At 35.8% G+C, this 6,000-nt stretch overlaps 1 protein-coding gene across 1 annotated transcript in view; it reads left to right on the top strand.

Moving 5' to 3' along the window:
- Window positions 1-631: 631 nt before the first annotated feature.
- Window positions 632-6,000, top strand: part of LOC149455795 (lysozyme C-like) — a 51,591-nt gene continuing 46,222 nt past the window's right edge. Inside the window, exon 1 of the mRNA XM_089685881.1 lies at window positions 632-717. The gene's annotated coding sequence lies outside the window, so the exon portion shown is untranslated. The remainder of the gene's footprint in view (window positions 718-6,000) is intronic.

Below are 6,000 nucleotides of genomic sequence, written 5' to 3'. Positions count from 1 at the left end.
AAATATGCTGCAAACACAACAAATGACAATTTTCAGTTCTTTACAACCTATAAAGTGTTTTGAAACTTACTGTGCGTAATAATTTGGAACAGCGCATTGTAAACTTTTTATGTTTAAAAAAAATCCTGTTATCATTAGGAGGTTTGTTCAATAAAATTTGAATTGTACTCTTAATAGTTGATAACATGAGAATTATGCTGAATGTTATTTACATCAATTATTTAGGTAAATGAGAAAAATATCCTCTGCATAATAATTTGGAACAGGGTGTAAGGACATTCCTCATTTGGGTGGATTGACTTACTCTGTTGGTAGATGTATAACTCTGCCTACCTCTATATCTATATAGCTCATGTACTTAAACTCTATTCTCTCTTCTTCTCTTAACCCTTTCTTTACTCTATATGACTATGCCTTTTTGAAATGTACACTTTAGTTGTGCCTTGTTACTGTATTACACACTGTTTGAAGCTGTAATGTCATTTTACAGTCTATTCCTTGAAAAATAAAATGGTTTGTAAACAAAAAAAATTAGATAATTACCAACATTGCTTATGTTTGCGTAAGCTCCTTGAACTGGTTGTACGGCTGTACACACCTAAAATGTAAATTCTAGATTAATTCAGGGGGATGTCCAATTTGTAGGGTGGAAGTTTATTATATGGTATAAAAGGGACTCATTTTACCAAGTGTACAGGCTGCTCTACACAAGACAAGGTAAGCAAAATGACTTTTTACAGTATTTTTCTAGGCATGCTTGATTTTTTTTTTGTAGTACAAGCTCAAAGAAAAAACAATACTAAACGGTAACCTTGGCTTAGAAGTGTTCATTATTCAAGTGAGAGAGACCCCTAGCAATATCTGCAATTTATAGGTGCCACCTGCCAAGCCAAGACACCTCTGTGAACTGTAACCTACGAAAATAGGTCCCTGAAGATCTCTCCCTGAAGTGTAATTTGGATTGTTCAGTAAAATTGACTTTATAAACTTCCCTTCCCTACCCTAACCACTGGAAGACCAAACCTTTACTGGCACTTTTCTTTACAAGTTTAAATCAGATTTTTTTGCTAGAAAATTACTTAGAACCACTAAACATTATATTTTTTTTTTTGCAGAGACCCTATAGAATAAAATGGCATAGTTTATGTCACACAGGATTTGTGCAACAATTTTTCAAACACAATTTGTTTGAAAAAAATAAACTTTAAAGAATTTTAATGCAAGAAAACACAATAGAAAACCTAGTTTTTTTTGTAAAATATAAAAAATAATTTTACGCCGAGTAAATAGATACATAACATGTCACATTTTAAAATTGTGGAATGGTGACAAACTTTGATACTTAAAAATCTCTTTTTTTTAATTGTAAATAAATTAAAGTTCTACCTAAGCACATCGAAAAAAATGTTTTCTAGCCCCACGAAAGCAGGTCCCTGAAGATCTCTCCCTGAAGTGTAATTTGGATTGTTCAGTAAAATTTACTTTATAAACTTCCCTTCCCTAACCACTGGAAGACCAAACTTTTACTGGTACGTTTGTTTACAAGTTTAAATCAGAATTTTTTGCTAGAAAATTACTTAGAACCACCAAACATTATTTTTTTTTTGCAGAGACCCTATAGAATAAAATGGCAATGCTTTATGTCACACAGTATTTGCGGAGCAGTTTTTCAAACACAATTTAATGAATTTTAATCCAAGAAAACACAATAGATAACGTAGTATTTTTGTAAAATCTAAAAAATAATTTTACGCCGAATAAATAGATACATAACATATCACATTTTAAAATTGTGGAATTTGTGAAAATTGTGGTGATACTTAAAAATCTCTTTTTTAATTGTAAACAAATTAAAGTTACACCTAAGCACATAAAATCCCCCCCCAATTTTTTTCTAGGCCCCCCCACCCCCACATATATGAACGTATGACTGTAAACGCACATGTTGGGGGTGCCTACTCATGAAAACGTAGATTGTGATACACATGTTACGTATTGCCACGCAGTCCGGAATAAATGACCTAAAAGGGGCTTTTAAAAGAGAAGTAGGGCTTTTTTTCCCCCAATTATACTTTCCCCTAGGTGGATGTAGCATCGGTCTGATGCTGCATCTGTCCCCCGCCTGCTCTAAGGTAGAGAACTTAGCGCATTGGAGCGCTGGGCTGTGGAGGGGGAGGGAGCGGCTAGCTCAGGCTCTAAGCACTGCACTAAGAGGCTGAGCCAGGTGCCATTCCAGATTCTGGGGCGGATCCCAACTGTGAAGTCGGGATCTTTTTCCAGCCTGGACAGGCTGAGTGACGTCAGCTGACAGTGGACTTCAGCCCTCTCTCAGCTGAGAACGGGTCACAGGATTGGAGAACGAACTGCATTCCTGTGATCCACAGAAGTACAGCCAATGGAGCTTCTGCACCTGAAGGGCTGGTTCACATATATGCCGACTGGATGTGGTTTGAACTGCATCCAATCCATATGACATGTGAAATAGCATTGCTTCCTATGGTGCATGTTCACATATGTCCGGTGCATGGCCGGTGCAGATTCAGTGCGGTTTTAAAAGGAATAATGTTCGATTTCTGAGCAGTGGCTTCAGATTCAGGTGCTGACTATAGGCTATTGACTTCTATGGGAACCATTCTCACTATTTATTACAGGTACTTGTATAGTGCCATCAATTTCTGTAGCACTTTACATATATATTGTACATTCACATCAGTCCCTAATCCTCAAGGGGTGTACAATCTAAAGTCCCTAACATACATTCATACACTAGGGCCAATTTAGTTAGGATCCAATTAACCTACCAGCATGGCTTTGGAGTGTGGGAGGAAACTGGAGTACCTGGAGGAACCCACACAGGCACAGGGAGAATGTGCAAACTCCAGGCAGGTGGTGCCGTTGTTGGGATTTGATCCAATGACCCTAGTACCACCAGGTGGAAGTGCTAACCATTTAGCCACTGTGATGCCCATTCTTAAACTGCATATGTGTGAACAGGATAAGATCTTGAGCTAATCCTGTCCTGAACCTGATGTAAACCTGCGAACAGCTACTGTATCAATTAGATGTGAAACCCGAGCTTCAATCAGCACCGCACATGTGTGAATAAGCTCTTAAAGCGTAGGCGATGGACGTTTTTTGCCTTTTTACAGGCACACACAAATTTAAGGTTTGACATGTTGGGTATCTATTTACTCCGTACAACCTCATCTTTATATTTTACCAAAAAAAGTGATAATTTATTGTGCTTGCGTGCCCTAAAATTCTTTTTTACTTTTCAGTAATATTGTGTGACATAAAAAATTACAACTACCACTATTTTATTCTCTAGCGTGTCTGCTTTCAGAAAATATATATTGTTTTGGGGGTTTTGTGTAATCTTCAGGCCGAAATCGATTTTCTAAACATGTGTGCAAAAAAATGCAAAAACAGCTCTGACAGCAAAAAAAGATTAACGGGTGTATGTTTTTACTCCAGATTCACACTTTTTTTTTCACCAAATATTCACATGTTTTCTAGGTGAAAACATAGACCCTTTAGTGATTTCCTAAAAACTGGATTTTTAAAATATCTGCTAAAAGATTACCAGGAATAATGTGACAGATCTATTGTTATTACACATATTCTTTGTATATTAAAGTGGAGCTCCACCCAAAAGGGGAAGTTTCGCTTTAAGGCTTTTTCCCCCGCACCCCTTTAAGGATTGGCACCTCGGGGGAGCGGGTACCCAATTTTGACAGGTACCTGCTCCCACTTCCGCTGCGATCTCCTAGGCGATCGGAAGCGGAAATTCCTCCCCGTAGTCTTCTGGGACACATGACAGGTCACAGAAGACTACGGGGCCATTCACAAAGCGCAGCGCTTCTTGCACATGCGCAGTGGGCACCCAACTGTGAAGCTGCAAGCTGTCACAGCCCACACTGAAGATGCCAGTGCTGAGAAGAGAGGACGGCTGGAGAAACTGGCTGTGTTGAGGACACTGCAGGATCGAGGGACAGGTAAGTGTGTTTTTTAATAGTCAGCAGCTACAGTTTTTAGAGCTGCTGACTCTTATTTTTTTTTCATACTGTGGCTGGAGCTCCACTTTAAGATTTGATGATGCTTTGTAAAATTTAGTAAACCCTTTTCTTAAGCCACATGTATACTGTATAGGCAACCTCACAGAAGTAGGTCCTTATCCGTGATGGTGCGTACATGAGCCGTTCTATATATTTGATCACGCTCTGCACAACACGTTCCCAGATCAGAGACTGAGCTGTCAGTGACAGTCCTGCTCTCATACTAACAATTGGGAACCAGGAAGCCTGATTACTGGTATAGCCTCTGACTGGCTCTCATAGAGATCAGTTGCTGTAAAGTCCACTCTATGTTTTCACATCTTAATTGGAGAAATAGATACATATGAGTTCATTGACTAAAGGAGAATAGACTGTGTGCTTTGCAAGTGCCATTGCACTCATTTTCCCCAGAGCTTAGTGAAAATATTAAAGCGTCACTTTGTAAAGGATACCCAATCCGGGCAAAGAAAATAAAAAAATAACAGCATTTTTGTTTGCACATGATTAGATGATGGAAATCAGCAGAGCTTCACCACATTCACTAAGCTCTGGGGAAAAAAATACAACTGCACTTGAAAAGTACATAGTCTATTTGCCTTTAGTAAGTCAACCCCATTGCATACATATAAGATCCATTATATAACACATTGTATACATTCAGGATATATTATATGATACATTGTATACATACAGGATCCATTATATAATACATTGTATACATACAGGATCTATTATATAATACATTGTATACATACAGGATCCATTATATAATACATTGTATACATACAAAATATATAATACATTGTATACATACAGGATCCATTATATAATACATTGTATACATACAAAATATATAATACATTGTATACATACAGGATCCATTATATAATACATTGTATACATATAGGATATATTATATGATACATTGTATACATACAGGATATATTATATGATACATTGTATACATACAGGATCCATTATATAATACATTATATACATACAAAATATATAATACATTGTATACATACAGGATCCATTATATAATACCTTGTATACATACATACATGATCCATTATATACATACAAAATATATAATACATTGTATACATACAGGATATATTATATAATACATTGTATACATACAGGATATATTATATAATACATTGTAAACATACAGGATATATTATATAATACACTGTATACATACAAAATATATAATACATTGTATACATGCAGGATATATTATATGCTACATTGTACTGTATACATACAGAATCCATTATATAATACATTGTATACATAAAAAATATATAATACATTGTAAACATACAGAATATATTATATGATACATAATCTACATACAGGATATATTATATAATACATTGCATACATACAGGATCCATTATATGATACATTGTCTACATACATGATACGATACATTGTATACATACAGGATACATTGTCTACATGCAGGATATATTATATAATACATTATATACATACAGGACATATTATATAATACATTGTATACATACAGGATATATTAAATAATGCATTGTATACATCAAAATATTAATATAAAAGTGCTAAACTCTTGAGGCTAGTAGTGCATATTATAAAAAATATTAATGCAGAAATGTAGACACACATAGATAATTGCTACAATCCAAAACGTTGTAAAGTGTCCATAAATGTACTATTGTCCTTTCAAGATATCAATGATCCAACCAACCATGCACCCAACATTGGTGTCCGATGTGATAAACTATAATTCTTCACCACCAACGTGCGGTAGAATTAGAGGCTTACCAGATCCAATCACAAGCCACGTTTCTCATATAATCAAATGCTAAAGGGAAAAGGCACCAACAGGATCTCCAGATCTAGTTCAGGCATACCATATAGAATATACAGACCAGGAGATGTTGAAAAGAAGACCAATATC

The sequence above is a fragment of the Staurois parvus genome, unplaced genomic scaffold (assembly GCF_062004578.1).
Source record: "Staurois parvus isolate SC_StPar_1 unplaced genomic scaffold, SC_StPar_1.0 ptg000388l, whole genome shotgun sequence".
NCBI classification, from domain to species: Eukaryota; Metazoa; Chordata; class Amphibia; order Anura; family Ranidae; genus Staurois; species Staurois parvus.
The sequence above is the reverse complement of the archived record's forward strand: the minus strand, read 5'-3'. Positions and strand labels throughout refer to the sequence as shown.